The sequence below is a fragment of the Trachurus japonicus genome, chromosome 8 (genome assembly GCF_045865225.1).
Source record: "Trachurus japonicus isolate A0001 chromosome 8, Traja_1.0".
In the NCBI taxonomy this organism is placed as follows: domain Eukaryota; kingdom Metazoa; phylum Chordata; class Actinopteri; order Carangiformes; family Carangidae; genus Trachurus; species Trachurus japonicus.
The window spans coordinates 6,748,438-6,772,709 of NC_140914.1; the positions used below are offsets into that span (position 1 = coordinate 6,748,438).

At 41.7% G+C, this 24,272-nt stretch overlaps 1 protein-coding gene and 10 non-coding genes across 11 annotated transcripts in view; 3 read left to right on the forward strand and 8 right to left on the reverse strand.

The window, feature by feature from the left end:
* Nucleotides 1-24,272, forward strand: part of gjc1 (gap junction protein gamma 1) — a 55,139-nt gene that overhangs the window by 24,308 nt on the left and 6,559 nt on the right. The window lies entirely within an intron of this gene.
* On the reverse strand, nt 5,495-5,566 carry trnac-gca (transfer RNA cysteine (anticodon GCA)). Its single transcript has one exon. It is a non-coding gene; the product is annotated as a tRNA-Cys (tRNA).
* Nucleotides 6,078-6,149, reverse strand: trnac-gca (transfer RNA cysteine (anticodon GCA)). Its single transcript has one exon. It is a non-coding gene; the product is annotated as a tRNA-Cys (tRNA).
* trnac-gca (transfer RNA cysteine (anticodon GCA)) lies at nt 6,480-6,551 on the reverse strand. The gene has a single exon. It is a non-coding gene; the product is annotated as a tRNA-Cys (tRNA).
* trnac-gca (transfer RNA cysteine (anticodon GCA)) lies at nt 7,251-7,322 on the reverse strand. The gene has a single exon. It is a non-coding gene; the product is annotated as a tRNA-Cys (tRNA).
* trnac-gca (transfer RNA cysteine (anticodon GCA)) lies at nt 8,586-8,657 on the forward strand. The gene has a single exon. It is a non-coding gene; the product is annotated as a tRNA-Cys (tRNA).
* On the forward strand, nt 9,018-9,089 carry trnac-gca (transfer RNA cysteine (anticodon GCA)). Its single transcript has one exon. It is a non-coding gene; the product is annotated as a tRNA-Cys (tRNA).
* Nucleotides 9,438-9,509, reverse strand: trnac-gca (transfer RNA cysteine (anticodon GCA)). The gene has a single exon. It is a non-coding gene; the product is annotated as a tRNA-Cys (tRNA).
* On the reverse strand, nt 10,037-10,108 carry trnac-gca (transfer RNA cysteine (anticodon GCA)). The gene has a single exon. It is a non-coding gene; the product is annotated as a tRNA-Cys (tRNA).
* On the reverse strand, nt 10,464-10,535 carry trnac-gca (transfer RNA cysteine (anticodon GCA)). Its single transcript has one exon. It is a non-coding gene; the product is annotated as a tRNA-Cys (tRNA).
* trnac-gca (transfer RNA cysteine (anticodon GCA)) lies at nt 10,804-10,875 on the reverse strand. Its single transcript has one exon. It is a non-coding gene; the product is annotated as a tRNA-Cys (tRNA).

Consider the following 24,272-nt stretch of genomic DNA (forward strand, 5'->3'; position numbering starts at 1 on the left):
CACGCACACACACACACACAGACACACAGATGAACGAGGACAGTGAACGCAGCGCGCCGACAGAGGCAGAGCTCAACCTCGTTTAGCTTAATGTCAGATTTTCTAACTGATACGTGGATTGAACATGAACGGTTCTCGTTTGAAGGTTGGCCCAGATCTGCTTTTGTTTTGTTTTTTTTAACATAGAGCTAAAATGACTAAAGTCTGAATTAACATTTAACAAAATGCATGTGTGTGTGTGTGTTTGTGTGTGGGTGTGTGTGGGTGTTTGCGTCCAGAATTTTAATTAAGACTCTTTTGAATATTTCATCTTATATCATAGAAGAGTATTGACGAGATCTGAGTTTGACTGGTGATTATTATCAGGTTCATTTTTTCATGTTCTCACTGATTCATTTAAATAAATGATAAAATAATTTGTAATTTATTCTTCACTGATTTGACACAATGAGCTGATGTATAGAATATTATACAGGAAACAGTCTGTATGAAAGAATTTATATGTATTTATTGTAGTAGCTTTGATATAATAATTTGTAGTGAGACATTTTATTAGTTTGGACAAACATTGATGAGTTTGAAATAATCTAGCCAAGATCAAATTATAAAAATTAGCGAAGGAGTGAACGAACCATTAGAGAAAGTTAAAAATAAGAATAATAATGATGAAGTATCTATTGAAACTGTGCTGCTTTTTTGCTCATTTGTTTTGTTTAATACTTTTATTTCATTATTTACTTCCTGCTTATTATTTTAAATTTGTTTAGAGTCGGACTTAATTACATGGAATAACATGTCATTACCCACTGAATTTATCTCTAGTTAAAAAAAAATAAAAAGACATGAGGAACATTGTTTTTGTTTTCACTGTAATGTAAATTGTCATTGTTTATAATGACACAGTGTATACTAATAAACAGCAATTTTTAACAACCCAAAACATGTTCACTCAGCTTTGCAGGGTTTTGGAGTTTTAAAGTTAGAAATCAAAGAATCAGCTACAATATTAAAACTCAGAGGTAAATACAGAGACTGCTTGCTGAAAAACGTGCATCAGCAGTTTTGAATGTACAGTATTTACCTCTAAAACGACTCTGTCTGGTAACGTTCTGTTATTATCTCATAGTGTGGTGAATGTGCAGGTCACAACTTGTCCACCAGAGCGTTTTGGAGTTGTTGGATTGTGTATTTGATGAGTTTGATGAGGGAAACCAAGAAATCCCATTAGCCTCCGTAGCGTAGCTCTGAGCAGCTCACGGCTCTGCTCCACCGTTCTAAAAATAGGTTACACCGACAATTAAAGGTAACGAACCTACTGCTATGACTATAGGGATTATGGTAATGGGCCAATTTGCAAAAATGTTGAACTATCCCTTTAATATCAAGAGACACCAAAAGTCTACTTAACAAGACTTTTTGGTTTAATTAGCAGCAGGTTTCAGGTCATGTGACCAGTAGAGACGCCCCCCCCCCCCCCGTTCGTCCGTCCTGTGGAGGACGAGCTCCAGCTGCTCACACACGACACAACTTATAAAGTCAACAGCGTTTATTTATCGCTCCATATGAAACCGTAAAGATGCACCAACATCTCCTACGTACACACACAAACACACACACGCACACACAATAAATCCACCTTCAGCTCCCGTCCCCCTCACCCCCTCTCCCCACATGAACAGATAGTTGACAATAACTTTGGGAACCAGCTGCCATATTTATCCATATTTGGGATGTTATTTAAAGCCTCTCTCTCCTTCATCCGTCTTTCCTCAGCTGCTGCGGCATTAAAGATACGCTGCCGTAAATTAAGTCATCTCTAATCCCAGTGTGTGTGTGTGTGTGTGTGTGTATGTGTGTGTGTGTGTTTGTGGCGTACGGCCTCTCTGATGATGACGACTCACCAAGGTGAAAGTGCTGCTGTGTGATTTGTTGGATATTATTAGCGTGGTAATGTGGTCTTAGAAGACACGAAAACCATGTTTGTGTGTGTGTGTGTGTGTGTGTGTGTGCATCCAGGTGTGTGATATTTAGCAGCAGCCGTTGCCTGAGGAGCCGAGCTGTCAGACAAGTGAACACACACTGTAATGAACGACCGGCCACTTCCCCGGAGAATCTGAATAATATGAATAAGAATAACGCACAACGCACATGTACAGTAGTGTTGCAGGCGCACGCTCCCATTGTCAGTGGTTTATACAAACACACACACACACACATACATAAACACACAGACGCACACACATTTCATCTGCCCTCCAAACCTGTCACCAAAGGCAAAGGTGCTCTGCACATGCACATGCATATGCAGACAAACACACACACACGTCCACACGTCGAATACGCTCCATCCCTGCCTGAAGACACAACAAGAAACATCTAAATCTGAGTCACTCTCAGTGTGACTCACACACAGGCACATGCGCACACACACAAACACACAAACACACACATGCACACATAAATAAACACACAAACACACAGCAGCTTTCTCCCTGCAGGAGCTCTTTGCTTTACCAACGTCCTTTAACTTGGTTACTGGGACACATTTTTACCTCTAATTCATCATATATGTGCACTTCAGTCTGTCAATACATTACACACACACATACATACACACACACACGCATGCATACAAACACACACACACATATTTTCAGACTCCTCCTCCCTCAGCTCCCTCTCTTCCTCCTCTAATGAGTCTCTGGGTTCGCAGGTGAGCTGCAGCCTGAGGAGGTGCTATAGCTGTGTGTGCTCCCATGTACTGTGTGTGTGTGTGTGTGTGTGTGTGTGTGTGTGTGCGTGTCTGGGCCATGCATGATTATGTATGATAACATACACATGCTCTCAGCGTCCGCTCACCTCAGGTTAACTCGTCTCCTCGGCGCTAATTAGAGATGAGAATCTAAAGGCGGATGAGTTCTTATGGCAAAGTGTGAGATGAAGACACGTGATGGAGAAACATGAGTCTCTCAGTTACAGACGTGAACAGTAACTGAAGCACAGACGGATCCCGCAGCACGTTGTGGTGGGAGATGGAAGTGATTTTATCATTATCGACTGATTGAAAGTTCATTTTGGTTCATTTTTACAGATTTTATATGGATCGTTTACTTCTCTTGTCTTGCACCTTTTAAACCGTCACATACACATCTGAGAGAGGAGGAGAGAGGAGACTCAGCATCAAGATGAAGAGACAGAGGGATCATTAAGGAGATGTGTTTAACTTTAACTTTAGGATTGTAAAGAGGAACTATGCAAGAAATTCTACCTAAATTGAACAGCTTCAGAGTAGCTGTGATGTTTAAAGTGGTGAGTTTTTACAACAGTGAAAATATGCACTCTGTGGAGGAAAAAAACAACCAAAGCAGAGAAAAAGCGAGCATAAATGCATGACACATCCGTTAGCAAAAGTAGTAAAAGCAGGTTTTATTTAAACAATTGGGTTTTACAGGACAGTGATTATCACAAAGTCACAAACTCTTTTTGTTAATTTTCATGTAAAGATGCCAGAAATGCATAAAATACACAAAGAGCTTCTTCACAGGAGGCTGTAAAATCTTATAAAATCTTGTAAAATCTTATAAAATCTTAGGTCATAGTGATCACAGTTGAACTTCCCCAGATTCTCTCTCCACATAACATATAAATACAGTTACATAACTGTAAATAAAAGCTGTTCAGTGAACTCAGCATTAAACAAACTGACACCAGATTAAAGTCAAACATTAGAGAATAGATAAATAACACCACTCCAGCCCTCCACACACACACATGCACTCCCAGCTATGATTAGATATACAGTAATAATGTGTAAGAACTGGTTCATATCTGCAGCCTGACTCTTTCTGTAAGATCACAATGAGCTGCAGCGAATTAAACCTGAACAACTGTGGTGCACGTTCAGAGTGTGAGGAGGATCAGAGGACTCACACTACACAGCCTGTGTGTGTGTGTAGGTGTGTGGGTGTGTGTGTGTGTGTGTGTTATGGATGTTAAGCTCCTCGTTGTTTGCTGCCATGGAGGTTGAGGTCACAAACAAACACTGTTTATTTCAGCCGTAAACTCCGAGGCTGCTGGGAGGCGACACACACCCACACACACACCTCCCCATCTCGACACACTCAAACACACGTCTATCACTTCAGCTCACAAGTGCAACAACATCAACTATGACAACAACAACTAAGCTGCTTTCTGGGTTGTAAATATTTAACAGTCTGGATGTGTTTGTGTTTACTCGTGAGACCCTGAACGTCTCACTGGTCCTGTTTGTGTACGATGGTGAATCTTTGCTCGTCGCCTCCTCCTCCCTTCACCCGTGTTCGTTAATTTTTCTCGGGTGATTACAGACAAAACAAAGGTCTGATATTTGTCGTTTATCTTTTTTTTTATCGTCTCGTCTTTTGATAATTAATCTAATATTTATCAAGGGAAAGAACAACGAGAGTCACCGGTTCAGGGTCATATACATCCACAGAAACACTCTGTGTGTTCTCCAGATGTTGCTTTCTCAAGGCCAAAACAAAACTTTGACCTTTGACCACAATGTGATCAGTTTGTCCTTGAGTCCAGGTGAACGTTTGGACTAAATTTGAGGACGTTGCCTAGAGGCGTTACAGAGATTTCACATTCTCAAGGACAGAATCATATCTCTAGCAAAATCCAAAGTGACTGTTTTTGCCAAATCTGAAGACGTTATGTCACAAAATTACTGGGATATCATCTCCATGAGAACAGGACAAAAGATTTTTTTTTTTTTCAACTGATGAATATAAAGAATTTGTAGGAAAAAATGTAAATATTTAATCTACAAAACATAAATTGATGTAAAATAAAAACCTCTTGAGCTAAAAATAACTGATTGCAGCTCTTTATCGGAGGCAGGGAGGTTTAGATGAGACTAAACTGATGTTTTCCTCTCGTGTTTCCTTAATGAGCGTCTCAGGAGGAGGATTTACATAAACTGCACGAGATCGTTGTTCGTGTGTTTGTTCATTAATCTGCAACTTTATTTATACTCTGCATTGTGTACGTCGTTCTAACTATAGCCTCATTATCCATCCATTCATCAGTCAGTGTCTTAATATCTACGCACAGCACGCAAACTGTGGATCTGTGTTTAAGGGTCAATGCGTGAACAAAACAGAAGAGAGAGGTCGTCATGATCAGAGGGGGAGGAGCTCAGAGTTAGTCTGCAGGTCAAGAGGTCACAGTTTCATCTACATCCATGAGTCGGCATAAAGGGAGACGAGTTAATGAGCTGATGAAGCTGCTGTATCGTCGCTCATGAATGAAAACCAGCACTGACAAACAGCACAGACCAGGCTGTAACATCGCAGCCACAGGTGTCAAACTCTGGGAACGAGTCACTTATCAAAGTCGACGGCTTTTTCCGATATTTTTTTCCCTCTGTTTTATGACTTTATTCTGAAAAATACAGTCCAGGATCTTGTTCAGTCCTGTGTTTTTGCACCATACAGACACCGGTGTCAGCAGGGGGCACCCAGAGTTGAACTGGGGACCTGTTGATCTGCAGTCAAACGCTCTACCACTGAGCTATACCCCCTCTGTTCATATGCACTGATGTACATGTACATACAGAGATCACTGGACCGAGGCAGAACAAAGAAATCTCCTCCACTGCTGTTGCAGCAAACAAACTTCTGTGTTTTAAATCTCAGTTTAAAAAAAAAAAAGCCCAGTGATCATTTGACATCAGGTAAAAATGGAAAAATGGAAAAAAAACTTTAAAGAAATGCATTATCCTGGTGAGTTAGACAGATTGTAATATTCCTATAAGGCTCAGTAGACTCCACAGTAGAGTCACATAACGCAGCATCAGTTCCCACTGAGCTCTAAAAATCTCTAATTAGAGAATCACTGACAAACAGCACAGACCAGGCTGTAACATCTCAGCCACAGGTGTCAAACTCTGGGAACGAGTCACTTATCAAAGTCGACGGCTTTTTCCGTTCCAGGAAAAAAACAAAGATGTTTTTTTTCTTCTTCTGTTCTGGAAAAACAGTTCATGTACAGTCCTGTGTTTCTACACCAGTTGGACAGACACGGGTGTCCTCAGGGGGCACCCAGAGTTGAACTGGGGACCTGTTGATCTGCAGTCAAACGCTCTACCACTGAGCTATACCCCCTCTGTTCATATGCAGTGATGTACCGAGGCAGAACAAAGAAACCTCCACCACTGCTGCTGCTGCTGCACCTCCACCACCACCACATGAGCTGAGACTACGGTGGCTCTGATGGTTCAATGCACTGCAAACTGGGAACTCGTCATCACTTATCAAAGTCTGCAGCTTTTCTGTTCCAACCAGACACAGAACCAAAAAAAAACTCGGTATAAATCATTTATTTCCTGTTTTTATGGATCTACTCTCTGCAGACAGCAGCTCAGGATCACGTGCAGTCACTATTACTCGTCTAAAAAAAACAGTTGGACTGGTCATACAGACACAGGTGTCCACAGGGGGCACCCAGAGTTGAACTGGGGACCTGTTGATCTGCAGTCAAACGCTCTACCACTGAGCTATACCCCCTCCATTCTTGCTCATGTACATACAGAGATCACTGGACCAAGGCAGAACAAAGAGAAAATGAACAAAGAAACCTCCTCCACTGCTGCAGACAGAGGTGCTGTAGCTCCGTGATAGGAGGGGAGTTCTTATGACTGTGAAAATATGCACTGTAGAAGGAGCTCTATGGAGAGAAAAAAACAGAGAAAAAGCGAGCATAAATGCATATATCAATTAGCAAAAGTAAGGTTAACCTTTTGCTTAACCTGGGTTTTACAGGACAGTGATCATCACAAACTCACAAAAGTCTGACGCATTTTTCATGTAAAGATGCCAGAGATGCATAAAATACATAAAGTGCTTCTTCACAGGAGGCTGTAAAATCTTATTAAACCTTATAAAATCTTATAAAATCTTAGGTCATAGTGATCACAGTTGAACTTCCCCGGATTATCTCTCCACATAAAGTTACATAACTGTAAATAAAAGCTGTTCAGTAAACTCAGCATTTAACAAACTGACTCCAGATTAAAGTCAAACATTAGAGAATAGATAAATAACACCACTCCAGCCCTCCACACACACACACACACACACACACACACACACACACACACACACACATGCACTCACAGCTGTGATTAGATATACAGTAATAATGTGTAAGAACTGGTTCATATCTGCAGCCTGACTGGACAAAACACACCAGACACTGGCATCAGCAGGGGGCACCCAGAGTTGAACTGGGGACCTGTTGATCTGCAGTCAAACGCTCTACCACTGAGCTATACCCCCTCTGTTCATATGCACTGATGTACATGTACATACAGAGATCACTGGACCGAGGCAGAACAAAGAAACCTCCTCCACTGCTGCAGACAGAGGAGCTGTAGCTCAGTGGCAAAACATTTGTGTTTGTTGTTGCAGCAAACAAACGTCTGTGCTTTAATTACCATTCAAAAAAAGAAAAAAAAAGCCCATGATCATTTGACATCAGGTAAAAATGGAGAGTGGTGAGTTAGACAGATTGTAATCTTCCTTTAAGGCTCATTAGACTCCACAGTAGAGTCACATAAAGCAGCATCAGTTCCCACTGAGCTATAAAAACCTCTAATTATAGGCGACGTTCGATTCAGTACAACTGGAGGAAACAACCTGAGGAGAAGCTGCCACAGGTGAAGTTGTCCTGGAAACACACGACTGAGGGTTTAGAGAAAACAGCAGGAAGCTCCACTTTGTTATATTAGTCAAAGCATGAAAAAAGAAAAAAAAAGAAAAACAGTAAAGGTTTCAGAATAAAGAGCGGAGCATCAAGACGTCTCCTCCCGGTTCAGCTCTGTTCTCCCTCCTTTAATAGACTCTTGTATCTGCTCCTCTTGTCTAAATGTTATTGTCAGAGTGAAGCTGGATAATTTGGTTCATTTTTATTATACAAAACCAGAATAAATGTTTAAACACAAGAACACTCTGACTACACTGTGACAGATGGAAGAAACATTTAGTTTAATGTGAGGAGTTTAACCCCGTTACAGCTCATTAGCTGCTTCTGTTTAATTGCAGTCTCTGTAAAATCAGAGAATCTTTATTATTGATTTCAGAGAATCAATTATATAAATTTAGTTTTTACTGTATAATTACCTCCTGCTCTCGTGTGTCGTGTGTTTTCTAAATAGAGATTTTTATAGCTCAGTGTGAACTGATGCTGCTTTATGTAATGAGCCTTAAAGGAAGATTACAATCTCGATAATGAATTTCTTTAAAAAAGAAGGGGAAAAAAAGGATTGAATCAATTAATTTGTTCCACTTCTTTATGATGTCACATGATCACTGAGCCATACCAACAACACAGTATTCCTTTTTTACTTCACTACTGTTTTTCTATATGTTGATTCACCCACAGTGTTAATGGAGCTATGTCGGAGCTCACTAATGCACCGTTTGTGCACAAGAGGCCGTGATAGAGCAGCGTCAGGGTGGAGGAGGTTTCTGTTGTTGTTTTCTCTTTGTTCTGCCTCGTTCCAGTGATCTCTGTATGTACATGCACATGAACAAATGGAAGGGGGTATAGCTCAGTGGTAGAGCGTTTGACTGCAGATCAACAGGTCCCCAGTTCAACTCTGGGTGCCCCCTGTGGACACCGGTGTCTGGTTTTTTAGATGAGTAAGAGTGACTGCACGTGATCCTGAGCTGCTGTCTGCACAAAGTAGATCCATTAAAACAAGAGAGAAATGATTTATACCGAGTCTTTTTTTTGGTTCTGTGTCTGGTTGGAACAGAAAAGCTGCAGACTTTGATAAGTGACCAGTTCCCAGTTTGCAGTGCATTGAACCATCAGAGCCACCGTAGTCTCAGCTCATGTGGTGGTGGTGGAGGTGCAGCAGCAGCAGCAGCAGCAGCAACGGCAGTGGAGGAGGTTTCTTTGTTCGTTTTCTCTTTGTTCTGCCTCGGTCCAGTGATCTCTGTATGTACATGTACATGAGCATGAACAGAGGGGGTATAGCTCAGTGGTAGAGCGTTTGACTGCAGATCAACAGGTCCCCAGTTCAACTCTGGGTGCCCCCTGTGAACACCTAACACCAGTGTCTGTACGAATGGTGTAGAAACACAGGATTGTACATGATCCTGACCTTTTTTCCCCAGAATAAAGCCATTAAAAAGACAAAGAAAAATATCTGTTTTTTTTCGTGGAACGGAAAAAGCCATCGACTTTGATAAGTGACTCTTTCCCAGAGTTTGACACCTGTGGCTGAGATGTTGCAGCCTGGTCTGTGCTGTTTGTCAGTGATTCTCTGATTTCCTGCTGGTTTTCATTCATTCATGAGTTAGCGACAACACAGCAGCTTCACTGATGCTTTTAAAGAGATGGTTGATCATAACATTACTTCCTTATTGGAGCTATAACATCAGCACAGGGGGCACCCGGAGTTGAACCGGGGACCTCTTGATCTGCAGTCAAATGCTCTACCACTGAGCTATACCCCCTTCTGGTTACATCTATTAACATTAAACATAAGTAAACATATAGTAGATATATAATAGCTATGTGTGTGGTACTCATGCATACATTGAGTTGCATCAGCAGTAACATGTCAGTTGCGTGCTGCTCTCACATCAGTGTTTGCTCAGTAGGACAGAGGTTTAAACATGTAACATGTGAACATGGTTGGTTGGTTTGCTTGTTCATTTGTGTTCAACACTATAATTATAGTCTTCATTATGTATAATGTGCTCTCTTTAGCTACTATAGCTACTGTACCATTCACCTGGATCTGCATATGTCCACAGATAGAGGGAGTAGAGCTTTTGGCTGCAGATCAAGAGGTTCAGCTCTGGGTGTCCCCTGTCACAGCTGTATACAAACATAAAGGACAACGAGTTCATGTGCTGTTGTTTCAGTCTGAGCTGACAAACAGTACAGACCAGACTGTAACACCTCAGCCACAGCCTGAAAAACAGTTCAGGATCATGTCCTGTGTATCTTCACCAGTTGGACAGATGTTGTTGTCCACAGGGGGCACCCAGAGTTGAACTGGGGACCTGTTGATCTGCAGTCAAACGCTCTACCACTGAGCTATACCCCCTCTGTTCATGCTCACGTGCATGTACATACAGAGATCACTGGACCGAGGCAGAACAAAGAGAACACGAACAAAGAAACCTCCTCCACTTCTGCTGCTGCACCTCCACCACCACCACCACATGAGCTGAGACTACGGTGGCTCTGATGGTTCAGTGCAACTGGGAACTGGTCACTCATCAAAGTCTGCAGCTTTTCTGTTCCAACCAGACACAGAACCAAAAAAGACTCGATATGAAACTTCTCTTTCCTGTTTTTATGGATCTACTCTCTGCAGACAGCAGCTCAGGATCACGTGCAGTCACTATTACTCGTCTTAAAAAGCCAGTTGGACTGGTCATACAGACACAGGTGTCCACAGGGGGCACCCAGAGTTGAACTGGGGACCTGTTGATCTGCAGTCAAACGCTCTACCACTGAGCTATACCCCCTTCCATTTGTTCATGTACATGTACATACAGAGATCACTGGACCGAGGCAGAACAAAGAGAAAACGAACAAAGAAACCTCCTCTGCTGCTGCAGACAGAGGTGCTGCAGCCCAGCGGTAAAGCTTTTAACTACTCACGGTAAATACAGTAAAAACAAAGCAGTTGTATCCAAGCATGTGCATTTGTGTTTGTTGTGTTTGCAGATTCAATGTGTCTAAATAAACACAAAAGCATCTGCATGGATCAGCTTTCACCATGTTGTCTCACACAGGGGGCACCCAGAGTTGAACTGGGGACCTCTTGATCTGCAGTCAAATGCTCTACCACTGAGCTATACCCCCTACATCAGGTGGTGGTGCGTATGAAAATCTCAGTCAAAGCATTACAAGATAATGGTTAAAGGGATAGTTCAAAATTTTGGCTAATTGGCCCATTGCTATAATCCCTATAGTCTTAGCAGTAGGTTTGTTACCTTTAATTGTCGGTGCAAGCTATTTTTAGAACGGCGGAGCAGAGCTGCGAGCTGCTCAGAGCTACGCTATGGAGGCTAATGGGATTTCTTGGTTTCCCTCATCAAACTCATCAAATACACAATCCAACAACTCCAAAACGCTCTGGTGGACAAGTTGTGACCTGCACATTCACCACACTATGAGATAATAATGAGCCTCCGTAGCGTAGCTCTGAGCAGCTCACATCTCTGCTCCGCCGTTTTAAAAATAGCTTGCACCGACAATTAAAGGTCACGAACCTACTGCTATGACTATAGGGATTATGGCAATGGGCCAATTTGCCAAAATGTTGAACTATCCCTTTAAAAAAAGAAAACGAAAATCTACCTTAAACAATGCACTAAACATAATGTTGCGGCTCCGACCATCACGTGTTTAAACTGTCCTAAACTGAGCACAGATTAATGAGATCATACTGTAGCAAAACACACACAGTGACTTCAGCGCTCAACAATGTCTAACGCCTTTGACCCCGTTGACCTCCCCAGTGATTTTCCCAGTGAGTCTCTAACTGTCTGATGACTTTAGACTTCAGTTTGGACTCCATGAAACAAAAACACTCTCAGTGTCTCAGTGTAAACACCAAGACAGCGGAGGCAGAGCAGAGCAGAGCTGAGGAGAAACCTCCTCCTGACCCGCCGTCAAACGCTCACACTGACTCGGACGTAATTAAGCATGAAGAGCATTTAAACGCTTTTGGCTCCAGTTTAGGTTTCTTTTTCTTCTTTTTCTTCTTCTTTTTCGACAACACATGGTTCTTTTGATGAACTTTCAGCCTGATTATTACCAAACGGTCGTTGTTGTGTGTGATTTAAAACACCACGGAGGCGGTTTACAGTAACGGCTCCTGCTGCTCTCGTCTGTCTGTGACTGTGAGGTATGTAAGTATGCAGACAGACTGAAGAGGTCCAGTTACTGGTAGGAGCCGCTCATTAAACGATGTGTTCACTGTCACAGAGCAGAAACAGGAAGTGGAGGAGGGACGACATCAACTCGAAACTTTACCAGAAATCTTTAACTTTCTGGTTTGTAAACTTCACAGACTTGACCAACGGGACACTCCGGGCTGTCGTCTTGTTACACTTCAACTTTAAGTCCCCCCTTTTTTTTCTTCTAATGATGACAGCGCCGTCTCAGCTCTTAAAGCAACATCAATAGCCACTTGTCAGTCTGCAGCTCTGGAAATGAGAGATTTGTGTAAATGTCCTGAGTGAGTGGAGCCACATTGTGAAGGAAGAGAAGATGACGGGGAATAAAAACAGCTGACGAATGTGTCAGTGTCACTCAGGCAATCGTCTTAAAGCGCTTTGATGTTTACATGGATGATGCACTGGTCAAATGAGCCAAATTAGCTTGGGCTTATATAGGCAGACAGGCTGAAGGATTATGGGAGTTGAAGCAAACCAAGCCCCGGTCTCCTCGGTCCATCTGATTTATGACATGTTGGAAGGGTACATGGTTTTTTGAAGGCTGTTTTTTTATGTACTTAGGATATAAATGTTTCTTTTAGACAGATTTACAGTTCAGATAAATAGCTTTTCGTGCCAAGTTGCTGTGGGAAAATAAAAGGTCTGTGTTTCTTTTTAGCATAAGACTAAGTATAACACATACCACCTGTGTCTTTACTGCTGTTTTACACACTCTGATGATGTGCAGCGTGGACTAAAGCTCAGTTTTCACACATTAGAGGCTGAAAAACTTGGTGTTTTATTCATGGGACTTTTTTTTCCCCAGGGAGGAAGAAGAGGAGGAGAAGAGACAGATTAATAGATGACAGTTCATCCTCCTGTCTCACACTCAGTCCAAATAAACTCCACCTATAATCTAAGAGCAGATCAATGGCCACCAGGCTGCAGTCCAGTTCATCATCATCATCATCTTCTTCTTCTGCTCATGAATTAGATCCAATCAGTTTTAGCTGAATGTGCTCAATGACAGATCACTGACACTGAACAAAATACCCACAGAAACCAGAGAAGATTTCAGAGTAAATCTACAGATACGATCCAGATTCAATAATCAACAATCACCTCTTTCTTATCGATTAGACATCAAGAGTCCAACTCTAAACCACACACTCGCTCCATTACATCTACTGTTTGTACTCGATATATTTTTATTCTGTTTTTCAAGATCTTCACTCACAATTTCATTTTATTTCTAATTCTCTCAGTGTCTCACATTGCATTATGAAAGAACGACACCCATCGACAGTGCACTTAAAAGATTACCTGTATTTAATTCACACATAAACACATCCGGTTTTAGCCGTTTACTTTTTTTTAAATCTCCAGCAGCCACCAAGTAGGAAAACATACAGTGAAGTGTATTATATGTAATTTTCATATAGTATGAAATATCCATATATGTAAAAATATATATATTTACATGAAAAGTAAACAATTCAACATTATTGACCTACAGTATACAACCAGACTATACAGTACAAATAGAAAACAACGCAGACGTCCCATTCAATTCAATTTAATTTGTACTGCGCCAAATCATAAAACACATCTGAAGGCAATTTACAGTGTAAGGTCATGATCTCACTTTATAAATATATATAGATATAGGCCTGTATATAAATACATATCCACCCCACAGCCTCTCTGTATATGTAGATATTATATTATAGGGTACAGAAGTTGGGCATGTTTAAAACTAATGCGCAACATATAAGAAAAACATTCTTTTATTAACCCCATAGAAGTGAATTACACGCATAATGTGAAAAAAAAAACATGTCAGCATAATATTTTACACAGGAAAACATGAATCTATGAGTATTTCCCGTAAAACTTCATATCCAGAAGATGTACAGTATTAAATGTGTTAATAATATGTCTGTTTGCAGGTGACACGTGTGTTGCACTTCTTCCACGTTACGTCTTTATGTAAGACTTGAACTGGGGACCCGGCTGTTAATCTGCAGTCAGAAGCTCCGCAGTGTCAGTGACAGGTGGTGACAGTGACTGGTTCCACTTCACATCAGCAGAAAATAAAAAGTAATAAATCATCACTGTCCGTGTGAGGGCTGAGTCTGCAAAGATGGCCTCGAGTGTGGCATAAACAAACACACACACACAGATTAGAAAAGTTCCTGACAAAGTGATTTAGTTTTTCTCACAAGTTGGAGTTTGACCATAATTTGGAGACTTTTTAATCTGCTGTCAAACTCTTTAGTCTGATTGATGGAGAATCGCTGCCATCATCCTCCTTAGTGCTCATATTATGGCTGTGTGTACATGTGTGTGTGTGTGTGTGATGGTTTTAGATAATCATCATCACTGTCGTCAACATCAGCGTCAGCGCCATCTTCCCATCTACAGTAGCTGTCCATCATCAAGACAAGATGAGTCAAATTATTCAGGGTTATTACCGAGACGACACGACGTCGGAAAAGAAAAATAATACGTCTCACTACTTATGAAAGAAAAAGCAGCTGTACATTAAACAGGAAGTGAGACTTTGACTTTGAGCGACATGATATGAATTTAAAGAGGATTTATACTCAGCGCATGATCTGTGAAATTTGGGGATAGGAAACCGGTCGACTCGGAAGAGGACGGAGATAAGAAAAGAGCTCGGGCCCCTTAATTTTGGATTTGGACGATATCAAAACGAGCATCTTTTTCATTGTTCGCGGCGTTGGCGTGATTAGGGCTCCACGAGAGGTCAGGAGGAAGGCAGGAGGAGGGGGAGGAGGATAATAACCATCCCCTCCCTCTGTATAGCTCTGCAGGCACTGTGCTATATGGTTGACATAAAACATTTAGCACCGGGCCGAGCGGGGTGAGCTGATTATGTGGATGTATTCTAACTTTTATCTCTCAGAGTTAGTTCACCGTGTCCTCTCATGACTTCATGGTCCAACTCCAACTCTTCCTCTCCGACAGTTGGCAGCTCCTTCACTTTCTCTCCAGGGCCACAGATCCACTGGCATCGGCAACAGGCAGCATGTTGGACATCAATTATTAGTTACACTTTGACACTCGGTTCAAGCGCTAGCTGCCAGAGTTGTCCAACTGGTACTGGGGAAAAATATAACTCCAACAACCCTTTGGACCCTCAGATGGTCCTTTAAACTTTGTTTGCTTTGCACTTTTTTACACATGAAATACATAAAAGAACATAAAACATGTTTTTTTTTATTTATTAAAGAGGAACTATGCTAGGTTTTACCTTAATTTACAGCCTTAGAGTAACTGTGATGGTTAAATGACTTGTTACAGGGAGGATGGAGGCTCTTGGCCAAAAAAAACAACCTTGTAAGATCAGCGCCTCATGACACAAACAGGCTCCATAATCCATAATCTCTTGTTTATGACAGATAAGACTACACAAATATACACATTCTTAAGCATATATGATATATAGCGTTATCCTCCGCTCCATGGATTGCTTTCTCACCGGCTTTAGAGGGAGGAGGGTTAGCAGCAAAACAATGAAAAAGCAGCCGGACTGCATAGTTTTCCCTTTAAAGGACCTAATCTTGATTTTTCTATTGTTCATTAGAATAAAAAAAGATTATAATACCTAGTCCTCTGAGCATCTGACTGTTTCCAGAAGCTGTGATACGGGAACAAAGTGATATAAAAACAAGATAAATCAAAGTTAACCTGCATTTTTCCACCTCTGCTGAGGAATGACACTTGATGCTGAACAATAGTTAAACTTCCAGAGGGCAGTGAAGGTATCAGCACTGATCTTCATAAAGTCTGTTAGAGCTGAGGAGGATCTGAACGCCTCTTCTTCTTGCAGCTACTTGTTCTGGTCATAATGGAAACTGTTTGACAAATTGAACTTATTCTGACCTGAATTATCGGGGAATCACCAAAGTTATTTCAGTTTGTCCTCAGGGGAACATCTGCTCCACATTTAAAGGAACTCCATCCAGTTTAAAACAGCTCCATGAAAAACGAGCTAAGAGAATGGGGGTGGCCGAGTGGTCAAGTGGCTTAGAGCACATCCCATCCTCTGGGGTATATGAATGTTCCCATCACAAAGTTGTTGATTAAAGTTAACAGATATGTTCAAAGAAACATGTTTAAGATTTTTAGCTCTGTTTGCATCAATAAGTGTCGGCCTCTGAGGCTGAATTATGAAGCATCACGCGTGAAGAAGCTGCAGCTGCAGTTCCTCTCCTGACCACTAGAGCGAGTCTCCAACACTGAGTCAGTCTCCATAGAATTAGCATGTCAAACATTTCAAACATTTCCTCCTTCATTACGACTATACAGAACTTTTATATAACTCACTCGTTTAAGTTAGGCAGGTCTGGTTGGGGACTGTAAATTGTTTATATTCAGTTTTTTACTATGTGAAAGAAAAGTCAACAGGACAGGGGGCCGTATTAACCTGCAGAAACGCCGCATATCGCCTCCTGAGGAGTCGGACACCGTCAGTTATTCGATTTTCTCTGTTGCATGTAAACTGGGACAAGGACAGAAGTCCGATTAGACGCCAAAATCGGATTATGAGCATAGCTCGATTAAGCTGTGCATGTAAACGTCCTGACTCTGAGCTTCAGAAACCTGTTGGTTTACATTCACAGTTTATAGTTTGCACAGATGTTACTGCTCCTCTAAATCTGAACGTACAAAACATCGACATTTTGTCACATCAAATCAAATCGTTGTTTTTCTTTTTCCTCTTTGCCGACCGGTCACAAGATACAAAGATTCAAGATTCTTTATTGTCAGCGCACAAGAACATGCGATGAAATTTGGTTTATTCAGGGACCGACTCGCTTAAAAAATATATATATAATATATAAAACACCACTACACACAAGACATACTGTACATCTAACATACACGCATGCAAACATATATAATGTCCATCAAGTGCTCACAGTGTGATTGCATGTTATAATAGCTTACGTATTGCACACATTAAGTGTGTTTGTGTTTGTGTGTGTGTGTGTTTGTGTTTGTGTGTGTGTGTGTGTGTGTGTGTCAGGACAGAGTTCAAATCTCTTTGTGGTGTGTGTTTTGTGCGTGGACCTGTAGAGTCTTAACATGAAACATTTCAAAGACAGAACATCCTTCACTTTTTAAATCACTCCACCTCAGATGCATCATAACAAGGTTATAAAAAAAACACAAAGATCCGTTCTCTAATTGCTCACCCTCCTCCTCCTCCTCCTCCTCCTCCACCTCTTCCTCGTCATCGTCGGTGCCCAGAGGTCACAGAGTCACATCCACCTCTCCTCCTCCTCCTCCTCCCCTCCCTCCATCACTGCCTGACTTCACCCTCCCTTCACCCCTTCAAGGGCTATTAAAACCTCCCACCACCACCACCTCATCCTCTCATCACCACCACCACACATAACAACACACATACACACACACCCATCCCCCCCCCCCAGCCATGACCCAGTTCTGCGGGGATGAGGGGGTAAGTGAGGACCATTGTGAGAGTGTTCACCACAGGGAGAGAGGCAAGATGCTCTGCCTCTCCCTCGCTCCTTCCTCTCCCTTTCAGGAAGCGCTCACACTTGGTTAAGCACACACACTGAGGCGCTTCATCAGGGATCGGCCGCCGAGCTGCGGGTTTTTTGTTTTCAGGTCTGTTTGTTTTTTTGTTTTTTTTCTTTTTTCTTTTTTGTTTGCCGGGGATGCCGTTGTTGATTTTTAGGTCAGGGCCGTTTGATGTCACCCGAGGTTAAGAGCTATGTAAAGAAGGGAAAGTGAGACGAAGAGACGACATGAGGAGATGAGGAGATGAGAGGCCTCAGGTTGAGACGACCACAGACAAAGGACACGGTACCTGTCGTCTAGTGAGTACATGCTGCTTCATCATCACTTTTACTTTTACTTTGCAGCCTGTGTGTATGTGTGTGTGTGTGTGTGTGTGTTTGGTTCTGGAGAAGTTTTATTTCTTAGGCGAGAAAAGTCGTTTTCACTCACGTTGATGCACAGATGCACAACAGAGAAGGAGTAAAAGAAGAGAGAAGCTGCTGCTGCTGCTGCCGTCGCCTCAGAGCTTCTTCCTGTAACATATGGAACTGCTTTACTGTTACGTTTCTTCCCTTCGGACACTGTTAATGAGGGAATTTTTAGTTTCCCACGAACTCCACGTCGCCTCCTCCACGTCACGCTGAACTCACTCATCCATCCCAGCTAAAGACGTCGTCCTCGTCTCACAAGAGTCTTTGACCAGAAGTCTTCAACGCTTTCTGTTTTTTTCCTCCCTGATGTGAACTCTCTCCTGGTGGTTGGAGGCCTTCACTCTCAGCTCCTCCGTCTCCTCCCGAGGAATCTGTGGTTTATTTGTGTTTCATGGTGCACACATGCACGTTGATCACTCTGCAAAGTAAGTTTCACGTCCGCATGTGTGTGTGTTTGTGTTTTTTTTGTGTGTGTGTGTACTATGTGTGCACAATCTGTTAGAGATTAGCCAATGAAATGGATACGATTAACAACTCTGATAACCTTCAGTGGGTGAACTCGGCTTAATGCACATGCAGTCACTCTGAGCAAGAGCATGTTTTTTTAATCACGTCGGGGACAAATTTGTAGCCCAGAAAAAAAGAAAAAAAGCAGACAACTAGAAAATGATGATAAGGAATCCATTTTTAGCTGTGTTGGATTTTTTTTGGTTGAATATCTCTGAGTACTGAACAAAGGAGCTTATCCAGCCCTTCATTGCAGGAGAAGGGGAACCACTACATCCAAACCCCCCCTGTGCTCTTTATAAGCCGAGCATTTTGCCTCCACAGCAGCGTTATGGTATTTATCTCTACTCGTATTGTCAATCCACCAGAGACGGCTTTGACCTTTTTTTTTATCCACACAAAATTTGCAGGTTTTTTTGTTTTTTTCTTTTCCGGTGGGGTCTCTGAGCCACGGTTTAACCCACATATAACAATCCAGAGGGGTGGGGGAGAGTGTGGGGGCTTTCGGTGGTGGTGGACAGATGTGCAGCCAGCTACTGTGTGTGAGCAGATTAGTTTGATCTGTGCAGCCCGTGTGGGACAAGGTGGGAGCTGCAGGAGGTGACGCCTGAGGGAGGGCGTGTGTGTGTGTGTGTGTGTGTGTGTGTGTGTGTGTGTGTGTGTGTTACCGCCCCCAACAATAGACAGTCAGAGGAACAGCTCTCTGATGTTTCCTCCACTGTTGCTCTTTCTTTGATTGAATCTTTAATTGATTCATTAATTAACATCTGGATAACAGTAGTTTGATAGGTGACTTTTTTTTATTAGCTGCATTGTCCATTTTTAAAAAAAAAATAAAGGTGTCTTTTCTTCTACGTCTTCTATTATAAAATTGTGATTAAGCTTTACAAAGGCAGAAAATTACATCTCTGCACAGCGCTGAAGCCGGTTTCGGTCTGGGATCAGCTCCTATTAAATTTACATTGAGGATTTTTTCCTTTGTCATAAAATGTAAAACTGTGACAAGTTCACACTGCATGAGTTTTTGAAGCTAGCAGCGTAATTAACCTTTTTCCTCTCTATTTCTTTCTTATTCTCTCTCTCTTTCTCTCACTCTCATTAAGATTCAGCTTTGATAGTAAAGGCTGTCGTGTAATTCTGGCTTTAGCACCTCATCGCCTGACCCCCCCACCCCCCTGTGAGAGTAGAGCGTTTAAGGTGTGAAGTTTATTCAGTGACTCTCTCACCTCTGTGTGGTTTTTATTGACGCTGCTGTTGTTATTTCATCTTTTCTCTTTTCTATTGAGTGAAATCCTGCAGGAAAAAAATGACAGATCTCAAATCTCCCAGTTTTGCATGTTGCATAAAACCAGTGCGAACTAAATATTCAAGTGCTGTCATGTTTTTATGCCAGTTAGTGCCCTATGCTACATGTGAGTGACATCAGCCTCTACCTGGCATTTAGAGTTAATCAAACATTTTTTATTCTGTGAAATCTCATGTTGTGTTTCATTGATATGCATATTTTGGACTCTTTATCTAACAGACGCCCACACTGTTACAAAAACTTTAATGGCTGCAGCGTTTCAGTCCTGTGACCTTCCTCAGGCAAAAAAAAAAAAAAAAAAAAAGGTTTTGCCTGGAGAAGGTCACAGGACCAAAACGTTGCGGCCATTAAAAGTTTTTGTGCAAGTGTAACAGTGTGTGGGAGTCTGTATATTCAAAACATTTGCAGATCTGCTAGTCCCTCTCTTACGCAAATGTCCAACAAATAGATGTGCAAAGTAATTTTTCCATGTGTTGATTAGCTAAAAAAGTTCTAGCGTCAAATTTGAACTCTTGAGTTGGTTTTATAGGGTTGTAATTCTGGACGCCCAATCTGATTCTTCGTCTTTGTAACGCTGACTCACTGTTCTGGGGAGAAAAGACTCTGGAAATGAAAAAAATCAAATCAGATTTATCAGAAAACCTAAAGACGTATAATTTCATGAATAATTGGATTGTAATGAATATAAATAACGAGTAACATGAACTCGACCTCTGCGCCGGATAAAATATGAACCACCATCGAACTTTGTACTTTAATCTGCAAAAAAAAAAAAAAAACATTCAAATGATTGAAATGATGATTTGTCATGAAGCCAAGACATGTCATGAAAAAGTTTAATGAAATACATTCATTTTGTCACGTCGACACACTGATATAACATTTATGTGATTTTTAAAAACACATGAGGAGCAAAGTATTTGAAAAGAAAAAAGACCTTATAATTAGAAATGAGAGTTCTTGTATCTTTGTTTGATTTGATGCAACATCCATCTGATAATATTTAGATTTTGCACCTGTAGAAGACATGTGGGACGTTTGAGCTGCTTCACAGATTTCTAATGCAAAAACTTTGAAGCTCAGAATCTCCTAATTGATCAGAGCGTAATTAAAACGTTATAATCCGACTAAATCTTGTATCATATGGACACATATACAAGAGGTGATGTAGTTTAAAAAATCACTGCAGCACATGTTGCTCACCTGTAATAAGAAAAAAAAAGGACTTTCATTTTCCAGAATTCACGAATCTCCTGCAAATTTAATGAGACGGCGTAGAAATCAGTTTATTACACTGAACTGCTCGCCGGAGTTTAATGACTGAAAGCTGAAGGGCTCGATATAACATCATAGGAGGGAGGAGGAGGAGGAGAGTTGTGTCATTATGATGATGGAGATAGAAGCTGGAGAATCGTTTCAATCGTTAAAAAGTCTGAGACGAACCACTGAACATGATCACGATCATATGAAAGTGTGTGAGAGTGGGAGAAGGAGGAGGAGGAGGAGGAGGAGGAGGAGGAGGAGGAGGAGAGTTTTAAACACAGATCGGATCACGAGTCTGAGCTGAGCTTTACAATCACTCATTAAAGATCTAATTGCTCATCGATCAGTTCCCTGAAGCCTGGACTGACGCAGCTGAGCTTTAAACTTCATATTCTGTCAGATGATAGTTTCATGTCGGAGCTTTGCAGAGATGGACAGAGTACTCGACCCCAGTACTTGAGTAAGAGTACAAATACTACTGGTCAAAATTTACTCCGTTACAAGTAAAAGTAGCTCAGTCGTTAAAGATACTTAAGTATCCAAAAGTACATGCTTTTAAATTTACTTAAGTAAAAGTAAGAGTAAAGAGTACATTTCTTATTTTTCACATCAATTAATTACTATATTTTTTTCTAAATTAATTTAAGGACCTTTTAACTCTTGTTTCTGAGAATGAACTCTTTGAAACCAGCTGCACTGATGTGCTGCTTTTAGGGGTTAGGGTTTCCTTCTTTGACAAACACAGCTTGTGTCCAATAGTATTTTAGAAAAAAAAGAGAAGACCTGAAAGTAACAAGTACTTTTCAGCCTTCCTTCTGTAGAAATTAACTTGAGTAAAAATAAAAATATTTGTCTTGAAAATGTATTCAAGTAAGAGTAATAAGTACCAAAGAAATCTAATACTCAAGTAAAGTACAAATCCTCTGGATAGGTACTTAAGTATAGTACTCAAGTCAACATTTACTCCGTTACTGTCCACCACTGGAGCTTCGTTTGTTTGCTTCACTCGTCCACACGGCTTCATAAATCCGTCGGCCTTATATAAACTCATTAGAGCTTTTATTTCTACCATTTACAGTAGCTACATTCATTATCCAGACCGCCGCCAGCCGGCCGGCCGGCCTTTATTAATATGAATGTGGCTTTGTTCCTGTGTGTATGTTTGTTTATACAGGGATCTGTGCACACTGTATCAGAGCGTGAATATGCAGACAAACAGTTTAGAGGCAGAGGACGGAGGGGAAATATTAAACTCCCTCTTTATTCACGCTGCAGCTCATTAAGTCTTTATTAAGATTTTTTTTTCCTCTGAGGCCGTCATGATGCTGACCTCTGACCTCTGTACATACTCATGTCTCATCTTCAGCATGTGTACATTTTTATATATTTAAGAACACAGTGGAGGAGTCGTTATTCACATATTTATAATCTAATCCGTCTTCTCCTATATATTCTAAATAATTCTTATAAAGGCCACGAATATCTGCATCAGAAATCATCATTGAAACATCACACGTTGGTACAAATGTTTAGAGAGATCCCAGAAAAGTTAAGGTTAAGGTTAGTTTCCCCCTATAGTCCCCATTTAACATCAAGATATCTCCTGGTTAGACATAAACTAAGAGCAACAGGAGGAAAAAGCTCGCACACTGATCAAAAATGGGAAGAGATTGACGGATTTCTTTATTTTATTTTATCACCATGGTTGCACTTTTTTGTTGTTTTTTGATGGACCATTAAATGTTTGCTGCATCTGTCAATCTCTGGTGGACATTCCCATTTTTGATCAGTGTGCGAGCTTTTTCCTCCTGTTGCTCTTAAATGTTTGTTGGCCTACGCACCTGAAAAGAGGATTTTTTTTTTTTGGACAGTGAGCACCTTTTCTCCTTTTAGACATAAACTAAACCATAAGGAAACATCAAGGTCTTCACTTGTAAATAACTATGTTTACGTGTGTTTAAATAAAGAAATCCTGACACCTTTATCTCTAAAGCTTCCTCTTTATTTAGTGTTTAATTTCTCTGTCGTGTCGGTGTTGTGTGTTTGAGACCTGGTTGTTCACCTGAGCTGCACCTGCACCTGTTGCAGACTGTAGCTCCCCTGGATGATGCAGCAACTCCCTGTTATGCAATCACAACCTCCGTCCACCTGCAGTTTGTCCTATGGTAGAGTTTCTTCATCATACCCCTGGTGTCCCCGTCCCTGCCCCTCCCCCTCCTCCTCCTCCCACCTCCCCAGCTCGTGTCCCTGCAGCTGCGGTGCTGCGTTCACATGATGAGTCAGTGCGGTGAACGAGCAGCACCTCAGCCAACCTCCCTTCACTGTTTCTCATGGTCATGCAGCTTTTGTGTTTGCGGCTTTACACCACATGCTTTTCGAGACTCTTGCACGTGTGTGTGTGTGTTAACGTGCGTGTGTTTGTGTGTGTGTGTGTACTATATCTAGCTCTGGCGGGATGAGAGCCAGTGACTGAGGGGATCCCTGCAGTGACGCTCCGTGTGTCTGTAACTGTCTGTTTGACTCAGTGACGTGCATGGAGGCTTCAACCCCGAAGGCTCTGATCTGGTTGACCTTTGGCCTCGTGCTCCTCTGGTACGAGCAACGAGCTACGAGCTTCCAGCTACACGTCGTCACGGCCTCTGAAGTAACGGATGCTTTGATGACCCTGTTGTCATCGTCGTTCCACGGTCGTGACCTTTGGGGCTGACGGCTACAGAGCCATTGATCCTGAATGTGATTCCCTTTCAAAGCTCATTAACCGTCTCCTATTATATAAAAAACCCCGTGAGATCAGACTGGAGGGGATTCTCTTTGTCATTGCTTCCTTTTTTTTCTGACTTTGGAACCAGAGTCTGCTCTTTTTTTGTGTTTTTGTTTCTTCTCACATGTGACGTGATTTCCGCCAATTAGCTCTTCATTCCTCATCGTCAAAGTAACAAGAGAGAAAAACCTGCCTCGCTCCATCCGTGCGGTGCTATTCGGGACGCTGACTCACCTCGGTAACTTAATGCACAGAGTCAGCTTCTTACCCCTAACTGCCCCACTAGCTCCCGCAGACGCAAATTGAATGAGAAAGCAAAATGCCAGGTTATATGTGGCTGAGGTAGCAGCAGAGTATGAAGCTCAGGCAGCTGTTGTGCCGGGCGTCTCTGCTGCTCAGGAGGGAGCGTGACAGTCGAGCCGAGGAACTCCAGGGAGGAAGCACAAGTAGACGTCTTCATCATCATCATCATGGTCGTGGTCGTGCAAGCTCCG